The 13,768-nt window shown below is 36.1% G+C and overlaps 1 long non-coding RNA gene and 1 pseudogene across 1 annotated transcript in view; both read right to left on the bottom strand.

Annotated features, from left to right (window-relative positions):
* Positions 1-13,768, bottom strand: part of LOC138379161 (uncharacterized) — a 123,319-nt gene that overhangs the window by 73,909 nt on the left and 35,642 nt on the right. The window lies entirely within an intron of this gene.
* The window catches only part of LOC138380908 (protein phosphatase 1 regulatory subunit 26-like), a 50,247-nt pseudogene that overhangs the window by 31,691 nt on the left and 4,788 nt on the right, over positions 1-13,768 (bottom strand).

Genomic DNA, 13,768 nt, shown 5'->3' with positions numbered 1-13,768 from the left:
AGATTAATAATTGAGGCCATCTCTCACAGTTACAAATATGCTTCAGCCCTGAGATGCTCCCAATAAATTTACCATCTTTTTCAAATAGATGTTTTACTGTCAGGACATAGTTTCTTATTCCTGTTATAAAGGCATTGAGCAATAAGGGTTTAAACAAGTCCAGTAAAAGCACTAAAATAGATGTTTTATAAGGTTTCCATATGCCATCATTAGCAAAGCCCATTTTGAGTAAGTTTTCTTGCTCCTGGCTTCCCAGCTTTTCTGGGTCCCTTTTGTGGCACAAACTTCTCCAAGTGAAAGAGAACCAAGTGTCCTCCAGACTGTAAACTTTATAAATTCAAATGATAACAAACTTAATTACAAAATTAACTGCCTTTTCTAAGCCTGTTGTTTCAATCAATCCTGTGGTCTTGAGATCTGTGATAACCCTAAACCAAGCTGGATTCAGGGGTCAAAGAGCCATTGGAATCCACTGTTCCTCTAAAAGGAGATAGGAAATCTAGATTCCAGACTTCAATCTGCTCTCAACTGCCTGATTACCCATTGCCAAAAGTACCAACTCAATTCAACAAGCATTTATCAAATCCCTGCATATGCCAGGAATTTTGCTTTGCTAGGTATTGAGTATAAAAACACAAATGAGACAAGTTATATTTTTAATGCTTATAACATTGTAATGCTTAAAAAATGGAAGTGGGCAAGTTATATTACAGGCATGTGTTTAAAAAGTGAAATAAAATAAGACTTCATAACAACGTGAAGGGTAGCTTCAAAGGGATTATTAGGAAAAATCCCTGAGAAAGATGGCACGTGCTCTCCTGCCCCTGGTGTCCAGACCAAGGAGCCAGGTCACCCACTTGAGCTCATCGCCATCATTTATGATCCAGGCAGCTCTCTCCTGTGCCATTCTCTGAAGAGAATATAATAATGTGGTCCCTGCCCTAAAGGCTAACAATTCAGGCTGCAGAGACAGCTTGTTCTGACACACTCCTAAATAAGCTTCAAATGTATGAGAGAGAAGCCAGATCAAATCTAAGGGAACAGCATGAGAAACACAGTAAATCTATGATGACTAACTGACCTAACTGATGACCTATAAAAATCATTTTTCTTCCAAAGACAACCAATATAGTCACAGCCACCAGTGTGCCAAACATACCGCTTGATAAATCAATTTATTTCAAACTGATACATGGTCTAAACATAACTATATACATGGATCTAAATAACTTAGAAAATTATTTCTAGCATCTGAGAGAATTTGCATATTTTCAGATGAGGCTTGCACAGCATCTTAAAAATACTTCATTAATTTAACAAATAACTACTGAGTTCCTGGCACATGCACAATAGAGTGCAAGGTATTAGCAGGCATAAATAAGAAAGCTCTGCCCCTGAGGCACTTACTATCAAAAGCAAAATTTACAAAGTTAGAACCTAATATTTATTACTTGCTTCTGATTGCACGTATTTATCCTAATTGCATAATTAAATGCAATCATGCTGAAAACAAAAGGGAGACTGAATTTTATTTTAAGAAAGCTCTCTTGAGGCACATGATGAGGAAAAAAATCAGTATGAGAGCCAAATGCCAGAAGCCAAAAATTCAATCTAAACTATCAATACCAAAAAAAGACCACAAAAGGCCAACAGTAAAAGCTTATGTCTGAGGATAAAAAGAAGTAGTAATCACAGACTATATAGAAAGAAATTGCAGTGTGTGAAGTACTCTAAAACTTTATGTATGGAAGAAACCTGAAAGGTTACCTAATACAACTCCATGATTTTGTGAATTTAAATAATTTTTTTTTTAATTTTTAAAACACTGGATACTTTGCTCATTAGTGTCAAAGGAGACCCTGATCCCTATCACACAACTAGGTATTTGCTTTCTCCACTATATATGCCAAAAATTCTCACATGTTAAAAGCCTCAACATATTACATCTTCTTTTTACACTGTTCGAACTCCCTTAACTCTAAGTACAAGGAACACAACGGAAGACAAAAATACTCTGACTGCCAGTCCACTGGCCGGTGAGATGCCACTTCATTGCCACAGGGTAATAGGTATTTTTCTAAGCTGCATCACGGGGTGCTGGGATAGGGAGAGTGGGCACAGTGCAAGCTCGGCCTCCTGGCTGATTCAGTGGAATCCTTACGCATCGTGCCATCCAATTCCCTACACCCTGTTCTAGGAAGTATGACCCTTAGCCTGTCTTGAAAACTGTGGTCATTTTTTCAAGCACTTGAACTGGTCCCCCTAACAATGCCAACCATGCAGCCTGGATGCTGCAACTTGATGCTGCACCTGAGCTGCTGTCTCCACCTTAGTGAACTCTTCTATAAAGCAGACATCCTTTCCAGTTCTTTTCTTTTAGCTGCCTGGCAGAAGTCCTTCTCCGATTACCTTGAGTTGCTAGAGCAGAGGGCATCCTGCTGGTGCCTTGAGACACTGGGATGGTTCTTTTGTTTTAAATTACAAGAACAGCACCAATCCAAAATGTGGAATTGTACTGGGGTTATTGTATTATCATTACAAGTTGTTCAAAGGTGCTTCCTGATCCACAAGCCCTATTCACAACTATGCATTGGGGAAAAGAGTCTCTGGCTCTAAGAGCATAAAATGTTCTGGTGGAGGTTATCTTTTCCATCCCACTCTCCTCTAGCAATTCTAAATAGCAAAGCCAAACCTTCCCAGAAGACTGGCAGTGTAAGTGCCAAAAGCATGGACTCTGCACCCACAAGACTTGGGTTGTAGTTGCAACTCTGCCCCTTCCGAGCTGTAGGACATGAGACCTCAGGGGGTGACTAACTACAGGACTCTCAATACATTAATTTTCTCATACCCAAAATGGGAATAATAATAATACCCACCTAGATTATTGTAAAAATACATATATATACACATTGTTAAATATAAATCACGTATATCAATATTTAGCACATTGTAAATGCCCCGTAAATTTCTTGGAAACATGAATATTGTGGTAGAGAGTGATTTGGGGAGACATTTCCACATGTTAGCAGTCCCCCACCTCACAAACACATAATACTTGATAGTGACTTCACCTCCAGTTCAGGACTGCTACAAAAATACTAAGGGTATGGATTGGTGTTTTTGTTTTTTATTTATGTATTTTTTATTTCAGCATATTATAAGTGTATAAATGTTTAGGTTATGTATATTGCCTTTGTCCCCTCCTCCCCCCCGAGTCAGAGCTTCAAGCGTGTCCATCCCCCAGACGGTGAGCATCACACTCATTATATATATGTATACCCATCCCCTCCTTCCCTCTCCCATCTGCCTGACGCCTGATGAATGTTATTCCTATATGTGCACTTAGGTGTTGATCAGTTAAAACCAATTTGATGGTGAGTACATGTGGTGTTTATTTTTCCATTTTGGGGATATTTCACTTAGTAGAATGGGCTCCAACTCTATCCAGGATAATACAAGAGGTGCTATATCACCATTGTTTCTTATAGCTGAGTGGTACTCCATGGTATACATATACCACATTTTATTAATCCACTCATATATTGATGGGCACTTGGGTTGTTTCCACTTCTTTGCAATTGTGAATTGTGCTGCTATAAACATTCGAGTGCAGAAAAAATGCTTAACATCTCTAATCATCAGGGAAATGCAAATCAAAACCACAATGAGATATCACTTATCTCCAGTGAGAATGGCCCTTATCAAAAAGTCCCAAAACAATAAATGTTGACTTGGATGCGGAGAGATAGGAACACTCATGCACTGCTGGTGGGACTGCAAACTAGTGCAACCTCTGTGGAAAGCAATATGGAGATACCTCAAAGAGATACAAGTAGATCTACCATTTGATCCAGCAATCCCATTATTGGGCATCTACCCAAAAGAACAAAAGACATTCTATAAAAAAGGGTATGGATTGCTGTTCAGGAAATTATTCATACTAGTGAGAATGTATCATCGACAATAATGTACATATATATGGACCTACATGATCATTTCATTTCTGCTGCCTAAGATAATAGCAGACAGAATTTTAGCTAAAATTGTGAAGGAGTTGAGAGGCAATGTTTGTGACCAAAATTAAATCATATGTAGTTCTATGAAGCATTGGTCAAGGCAAGAGGTCCAGACAGCACAGAAAGTGAGACACCACAGGACCAACGAGCAGCCTACCCACTCTGGCTGGAGGGTCTGACAGCTGGGATCCATATCCTAAACTTAGGACTATTGATTTCTATGTCATAAATCCACCTTTTTACACGGATAAAAGCTGTAAGCAAGTCATGCCAAGGGGCACCATGGAAACAGTTTACTTTCTACCTTGGTGTTTCCTACGCTCACCTGGGCTGTTTCACCCCACAACCAGAAAAATCAGTGGAGAGCAGGTTAAGTCTAAAAGCCCATCTTACCCTCCATTGTTTGATAGTCTAGGTCTAAAGATGAAAAGTGAGTAGCACATCGAAACTGGTGGTTCAACTTTGCTAGCCTTGTTGGTAAAAGGGTGGGGATAATCAGGAAGCTACTTTTAAGAGAAAATTAATAAACCATTGAAATTCAAGTCAATACAAATTTTAAAAACAATTTTTAAAGATTTCAGGTAAAGAATTACTGTTCCAATTAGTAAGTACATTACTTCGGCATTGCTTCTAGGCATGGAGACCACAAATCCTACCCTTTTGGAATCCCAGAACTAACAATAAGCCATAGAGAAACATTTTCTGTTAGTGATTATAATGATATACATGAATAATTTACGGTACACCTTACACATATATTGGTGTTGAATACTTTAAATGCATCAAGTCTAATCTTCAAAGCAACTCTAAAAAATATAGGTGGCGTTATTCTCTCTATAAGAAAATTTCATTTATGAGAAGTTAAATTTCTTAACCAAGGTAACATGAATTAAAATTGGCAAAGCCACGTCTCAAACCAATGTCTATACTGAAGATGCAATGTGGTCAAAAAATAATATCCTAGGATAGGCCCCAGAAATGTGTCTCTGAGGACCAAAGTTCCTACTAATGAATAAAGTACCCTGTTTCTAAATTCTGCTTCAGAACACTTGCTGAGTTCAATAATACATGAACTGAACACAGAGAACCATATTCCAATTCAGCAGTGATGAAAATTATTTATTCCAGCAATTGTGAATATATTCCTTAGAGTTCATTTGAACATGGCACCAGTTGGCAGTACTGACACATGTAGAACACAGAAAGTGTTCTGATGGCCCACCTCCTTCCTCCCCCGTGTCAATACTACCATTAATATTTTCAATAAAGAATCGAGATAACAAAGTCCAAAATATAAACTGACTTTTATCATTTATTTTAATAGTCCCAACATATCCACATTCACGGGCTTATCTTCAAATTTATAAATCAGTATCATTAAATTCCTTGAATTGTTAATCAGTCATAGCAGATACCAAGCAATTTTCATTACCTTCCTATGACTATAAAAATATTAATTTCCCAGTAAGTGCTCAATATATACTTTCATTTTAGTTCTAAAAGTAGTCATCTGTGATACATTTTTATAAAAGTGTAGGAAATACACCGATGAGGTTTTTGTAAGAGAAAAAAGCAGTATGTTCTAAATTGTCTTTTCAGTGCTTCCTATTGAATCAGAATTTTATCAATGGAAAGCACACAAGGAATATTTTATCCAACTTTTTTCATTTTATAGATTTTAAAAAACAGGCTCAACATGTCTAAGGATATAATGGTAAAGCTGCAGTCTTCTGAATAAAAGATGACAATAAGATTAGATTTTATGAAAAATAAATCTTTAGAAGCTCTAATTGTACTATTACTAGCTCTTGCTGCATTTCTTCCATATTAAAACCAAAGTTGCATCATTTCTTTCTCATAAAATAATGAATCTCCATTGAAAGTGAAAAATTATCCAAGTTATTCTTCTTACAGAAATGTGTGTGTGCGTGTGTCAGTCACATATTTCAGTTGTATACTATGAAGTTTAAAGTTTGTGATGAAAAGAAGGAGGTTGATTTTAGAAATACACAGAAGGTAGAATAAACAGGATCTGGTAACTGAGTAAATAGCGAGATGAAAAATTGGGGTTTGTGCAGTCTAGACAGTAGCTTGAAGAGAAAACATTGTAATAAAAAACAAGAGTTGAACTGATCAGAGAGAGAAAATGGAATGAGGAAAAAAATTAGTATTTTGAAAGTCAATGTGGAACATTATTTCCCAGATATTTTCTACATGAAACTGACTGGATGTGTTGATATGGTAAAAATTCTCTTAAATTATCATCACAGATAAGATTTGCTATTAGGTGCTCCAGTATTTACAATGAACAAATAATATAATTGGTCATTTAAAAGAAGATCAGGAAAAGCTAATCTTCAAAATGATTAACGTCTCATTTTAATAGAACCCATTCTGAATCAGATAATGGTTATTATAAAAATTATTTTGTCAACTTATAATATTAAATTAATGGACCTCAGCATAGAAAACATGCAAAGTATCTTCTTTATAATTATATAAGCAAGGTTTACAGGCATAACCTTAATAAATATAAAATTCAAAGCAGAATTGAAGCACATGTGAACTTGTTTATTAGAACTTATTAGAGTTCTTAAATAAAATGAAAAATGTCATTAACTAACAATAAAACTCCCCAAAAAATGAGGTTAAGGGTAACAAAAAAGCAACAGTGACATCTGCTGTCTGTTTTTATAGTTTCCTTAAAATTATTCTTTACATTTCATCTCTTTTCCTACAATTTTCTTCTATATTTATCATTGTCATATCTATAATGTAAGAAATGCTGTGATGACTAAGCACATTCTGTCTACTCCATTGATTTTTTTCCAGAGAATAATCTGAAGCAGACTACTTTTGAATATAAGATCTGTGTCACAGATCGTTAAATACACACACCTTGAAATATTCTGATCAGATATTTTACCAAAATTTGAAAGTATGATAATGGTGTCCATGAACTATTAAGAATTTAATAATCTTTATTGCTACTGTTCTTTTTAAAAACACAAAATATAATGACTTGCCCTTTCATTTCTATAATAATATATGAAGCACAATGCAGTTACCATGACATAACAGCATTTAGATTCCTGTTAGAAGAATAGAAATGTACAATTTTAGAGCTGAAAATCTTTCGGTTTCTCCACTCCCACCAGTACCAATCTTACAAACAGGAGGGACAGGCAGCAGCTGGCACACCCCTCCTAGAAAGTGTCCCAGCATCCCACCTCATAATGTCTGAAATACCACGATCATAGAGCCATGTCCTTGGTCACTGAATTTGTCACATAAAGTTCTTACCTGTTTCACAACATTCATTTTTATCCCAGAAGATTAAACATTGGGCCATTAATGATCAGTAATTCCTTGGAGGGAGGGGATTAATCAGATAGATTTACTGTTTGACAGTCAACTGGTGAGCTTTTTAGTTGAGGGAGAAAGGAGAATGATTTTGTCATTGAGACACTGGCCCAAGAGGGCAGACAGAGTTGCAGGGAGAACTTAGTAAGGTATAAGGACACTAATTACTTAATCAAGGGTCAGAAAGAAGGAAAGCAACACTGTCAAGAAAGAATAATACCACAGACAAACCTGAACTGCTTTACAATTTTCATCAATTTCCAGAGTGTCCATAAAACAATCTTCACATGGATATTGAGTAAACGTGGTAAAGATCTGTGAAACAATGAAAAGTAAAGAACCAAGAAGATGCCTTAACTCTTAAACCAGTGATGCAAGTCCAGAAAAATCACAGGAAAGAGTAAGTGTCCCAAATACATTTATCTTGTGTGGGCAGAGAGGAGCTTGTTTTTCTTACTTGGTATAAGAAGGCAGGGTGCTACGCAGTTTCTAAGGCATGACAAATGACACCCTTTCTACACTGACAGTACTCACCACAAAACAGAATCTATGAAAGCTGATCTCAAGGCTCCATATAAGAGAAGACAATGCACATGTAAAGGTTATTGGTTTGATAAAAGAAAATCCATTTTTTAAATGACAGTATAAAAAATCCTCTATTGGCAAGAAGCAGTTTTCATTCTAGGGAAAAGTGAAATTTAAGAACTCATATGGGAGAAAGAGATCATTTGCTCTGTTTATTCTTGCCTGAACAGACACATTCTAAATTGATCATCAGTGAAGAATAGGATAAACATTCCAGAGCAAATTGCTTATGCTTTTGATCCTGACATTTGAAGAAAATTTATAAAGAACCTTTATATAGAAACAAATCTCCTCAGATATCCAATAAAGGCAATATATTTCAGGAATCGAAGGTCATGATGAAAGTACCAAGCCAATGAAGTAATGTTTTTCAATGAAATCATTATTTGATCATTAAACCTCTAAAAACAGCATCATGGAGCAGATGATGGAAATTAGCACTGGAGACGACACTGGGTATATGAAAATGAGTAAACTATGGACTCTGAGCCATAGAGTTCTCAGCCCAATAGAAAAATAGGACATAAATATAGGCAAAAGAAAAAAAAATATTCTTTCCTATGATTTTCTGGTCCTGCATCATTGGTTTAAAAGTCCAGGTATTTTATTTTCATTGTTTCATTCTATGTCACTACTTACTCAATATGCATATAAAGGTTGTTTTATGGGGATTTTATGTATAGGAACGGCACGAAGGAGGGGTTAGTCAGTTCTCTATGGGAAAATCGGAAAAGGTCCTAAATGGAAATGGGATGCATCTTTAAAAATGACAAGGCATTCAAAATGTGAACACAGGAGAGATGCGTTTTACACAGAGAAAGAGGTAAGAGGAAGAGCTATAAAACAACATGGCATATTAGGGAAATCTAGTTCAATATGTCTAAGCGTGGGATGTGAGCAGGGAAGAGGGGAGACACAGGGTTGACGGGAAGACAGGAGTCAGATGCTAAAAGGGTCAGTGTGATATGGTTCAATTAAGTTCAATACTAACTTTATAACTATTTGAGGGTATTTCGCTTTGTTTTTTTAAATATGAGCATGGAGAAAACTTCTCAATCATGTTTACTTATAAGAAAAGAGTTTTAGATTTTACCCCCATTGATTTGGGAAAAGAGGACTACAATAAATAATTTAAAAATGAATCTTGATAAATCATTCTGAGAAATTTAATTGTAAAATAAATGAGAACATAAAATGAGGACAGTGTCCTAATAAATAGTAGGAGTTTGTTGTTTTAAATGCCTTCTTAGCATATTTAGTGCCATCAAAGTATTTATCTGTAAGTTGCAACCTTAAGAACAATTGGGAAAAAAATTCAGAGATATCAGTTTTCTTCATTAAGCATTCTTTCTGTGCCACAGCTGGAAACTTCCCATTCATTCAGCACTTGCCCATGGGTGAGATGGGCTTAGTCCCTTACCAAGAGCATACATACCAAGATTTAATGGCTCTGGACAGATACCTGGTAAGGGTTATGAGAACACCTGGACTGCAGAAAAAGCTTTTTGGTTCTAGCAGGAAAACTTTGTGGGTTCTTTTCACTAGACTGCACCTGTGACAGGACAATACCTTTTGAAACGAAAATTTAAGTGATCTTTGCAAGGAAGGTCAACACTCGTAACAAAGACAAAACAAAGAAGGCAAGATATTGTTCCAAGTCAGTGATGGCTATGATGTGAATTATCTCTGAGGTACCATGTGTCTTGCAGACTCTATAATACTACTTGGAATATCAAAACTTGGCAGAATAAAGGCATTAGTAAATACTAAAGAGATAGCAATGAGGACACCTGGACTCATAGCTAGGTCCTGCCACTCTTTAGTATCTGTCAGTGTCTTTCCCTTATATGGGTATACATATATAATACCTTATATTTACACTGCAATTAAGAAGAGAAAACAGAAGGACAATATATTAGAAAAAACTTAACTTTATGTTTAGTCTAGATTGAACTCTTGCCTAGACATACAAATATTTACCTTAGGACACAAAAAAAAGCCTCTCCTATACGATAACATGCAATTCCATCCAGAAAGCTTCTCATTTTCTTTATTTACTATTCCTATTTCATTCTTTCATAAACAAAAACACTTCTAAAAAGCTCCCAGGTGATACCAATGCTGCTGCTCCCTGGACCACACTTGGAGTAGTAAGGCTTTCAAACATAATGAGCATAACTTACCTGTTCCAGGAAGATTTTCCTAATTCCTATTCAAGAAAGATCCATCAAAGAGACTCATTAGCTTTTAGTCCCTGACTCCTCTAAGCAGCGCTCATGTTGTTTCTCTGGCTTTCTTTGTTAAATATGCATCCTCCATCTTAACTTCCTCATCAAATTCAATGCAATTCTAAGCAGAGAGGCTAAATCTACCTTCAGTGATAAGAGCCGTTATTGCTTAATGGCATAATGAGGAATCTAGGGTCAGATAGATATAAGTCCAAATTCCACTCCTGCCTACCGAGCTGAGTGACCATGGGAAAGTGTTTTAACTGGTCTAAAACTTAATTTCCTCATTTGTAAAATAGAGATGCCAATAGTAAATACCTCAAAGGTTTATTCTGAGTATTAAATAAAATACTCCATATAGCACTGTCTGGTGAACATTCAACAAATGCTAGTTATTAATATTATTGAAATGCTGCAGAATCCATAGTACATCCAATGTGTGATAGCATCTGAGACTTGAAACTCACAAGTTGACTAGTCTAGTAGAATATTTTGTTATCACAACCACCAGCTATGTACATCATTTAGGTATGTTATTCTTTTTGTTTGTTTGTTTACAAATACTGAGTAAAAATCAATACCTCCAATCTCTACATGTATATTTTAGCAGAAGGAGTATTTGTCATTTTGGGGGGGCCACCTACCACCTGAAACTCTCCATTAGTCAAGGCTTTTACTTGCAAACAATAGAATTGAACTGAGCTAGTTTTAGCAGAACAGGATTCATAGAAGGTTATTACCTAGCTCACAGAATCCCTGAGAAGGCCAAAGAACAAGGCTTGAGAGAAAATAGACAGGGTCAGTGAGCCAAGAACTAAACAGTGGGGAAAAAGGCATAGCACATTATAGGACTGTTCTAAGAAACTCCATTGACAACCCTACTCAGAGTTAGTATACTTGATCTTGAATGTTGGAAGTACCCCACAGTCAATCTGGAAAAAGTCACCTTCACATAAAGAGTACATTGGGGGTGAATGGAGGCCAGGAATGGGTAGTAGGCAGAGAAAGATGAAGAGAGATTGATTAACATATACAAAAATACAGTTAGATACAAGAAATAAGACCTATTATAGTAACTTTTGGTTCCAAAATGGCAGTGTAGAAGCAAGCTAGATTTACTACTCCCCACAGAAAACCAAAAACAAATATACTGAGATTATCATCAGCAAAATCCCAGAACTCAACTATGATGATGAGCCAGTTCCTGGGACCACAGAAAAGTGAAAAAAAACTTTGAACAGATGGTAAGAGAATGAGATTTTCACATCTGTGATGCCCCTCCCCTCAATCTGCCCAGCACCAAGCATGTGGAAACTGTTTCCCAATTCACAGTTACATTGGAACAATGAGATCATAGTGGACAACAAGTGTTTCTGCCATCTTGGGCTCTCTAACAGAAGGCTTGTCCCTGCATCAACCCACAGAAGCATTTCAAGTGCCTAAAGAGAGAAATATTCCTCAGGATAGCTAGAGACAAAGGGGGGACATGCGACTATCATCCCCAGCCCTGAAAACTCTACCATGTAATTCAGCCAAAGGAGATACCAAATCAGAGTGGCTGTTAAACAGCACCACACTGTAAGAGATATTTTTTCCGCAGGACCTCTGGGCATGAAATGAACCCCCAGCCAGCCTTCCCACACTACTGGAATATTCCCTTTGGGACTTTTCCCATTTGGGATAGGCAGTGCTCCTATTATTTGCTAGAGCCAAGGTAAACCTGGACTTACGGGGCCATCTAGTGCCAAAAAGGAGGCAGTGACCTAGTGGGGAAAAAAAATAAGAATTCAACAGATAAATTACAAAGAATCTCTAGGGCAAACATACCCAATAAAACCAAAACAAGCCACACAGAAAAGACTTCAATGCAAAGACATAGACATATGTCAACAAGAAACAACAGCAAACAGGGAACCATGACCTCTTTAAAAGGACAAAACAAAGAACCAGTGGTGGACCCTAACAAAACAATGATATGTGAGCTCTCTGATCAAGAATTCAAAATAGCAATTTTAAGGAAACTCAGTGATCTCCTAGATAACACAGAAAAACAATTCAGAAATTTATCAGAGGTATTTAACAAAGAAATTGAAATAATAAAAAACAAGTAGAAATCTTGGAACTGAAAAATACATTAGAGGCTCTCAAAGGAAGAATAGATCAAGCAGAGGAAAAAATGAGTGAGCTCAAAGACAGACGATTTGAAATTATACAGTCAAAGGAGGAAAAAGAAAAAATAAATAAAGATCACCTACAACATATAGCAAATTACTTCAAAAGACCACATCCAAAACGTATTGGTGGTCAAGAGGGAGTTAAGCAAGAGCAAGGGGTAGAAAGTTCATTCAAAGAAATAATAACAGAAAACTTTCCAAAACTTGAGAAAGATATAAATATCCAAGTATAGGAAAGTTTTATAAAACCAAACAGATTTGACCCAAATAAGACTACCCCACAGTACAGAATAATCAAACTCTTAAAGGTCAAGAACAAAGAGAGAATCCCAAAAACAGTAAGAGATAAGAAACAATTATCAAATAAAGGAACTCCAATTCACTGGCAATGGACTTCTCAACAAAAACCATACAGACCAGGAGTGAGTGGCATGACATTTTAAAAGTACTGAAAGAAAAAAACTGCCATCCAAGAACACTCTATCAACCAAATGTCCTCCAAATAGGAAGGTGAGATAGTCTTTCCCAGATGAACAAAAGCTGAGAGAATTCATCACCATGAGACATGTCTTACAAGAAATGCTAAGGGGATTTCTTCAACATGAAAGAAAAATCAATAACATGACAAAAAAATTGAAGGTATAAAACCCACTGGTAAATTTAAGTACAAAGGCAACCCCAGAATACTCCAATATATAATTGTGGTGTTTAATCAGCTAATATTGATAATTCTAGTATGAAACCTAAAAGACAAATCTATCAAAAACAATAGCTACTGAAAACTCTTAAGAGATAATCAATATAAAAATGTGTACATTGAGACATCAAAACTGTAGAATTTTTTTGTTTCTCCTTTTTTATTATTTTGTATGTGTGATCTAACATAAGTATAACCCTCATGGTAACAACAACGCAAAAACCTAAAATAGATGCACTAAAAAAAAAGTAACAAATTAAAACAGGGAAAAAAAATCACTTAACCACAAAGGAAGAGTAAGAGAGGAAGAAAGGAACATAGGAGTCACAAAACAACCTTAAACAAGCAACAAAATGGCAGTGGTAAGTCCTTAGTTATCAGTAATAACACTGAATATAAATGGTCTCAATTCTCTAATTCAAGACATAGAATGGCTGAATAAATAAAGAAACAAGACTCAACTATATACTCCTACAAGAAACCTACCTCATCTATTAAGACACAAATAGTCTAAAAGTGAAAGGATAGATAAAGATATTCCATGCAACTGGAAACTAAAAAAGAGCAGGAGTAGCTATATTCACATCAGATAAAATAGACTACAAGTCAAAGACTGTAAAAAGAGACAAACAAAGACACTATATAATGAATAGGAGTCAATTCAGCAAGAGCATGTAACAATTGTAAATGTAGAAGGCACCCAAC

The sequence above is a fragment of the Eulemur rufifrons genome, chromosome 2 (genome assembly GCF_041146395.1).
Source record: "Eulemur rufifrons isolate Redbay chromosome 2, OSU_ERuf_1, whole genome shotgun sequence".
Classification (NCBI taxonomy): Eukaryota; Metazoa; Chordata; class Mammalia; order Primates; family Lemuridae; genus Eulemur; species Eulemur rufifrons.
Note: the sequence above shows the minus strand (reverse complement) of the source record. Positions and strands in the feature narration are given on the sequence as shown.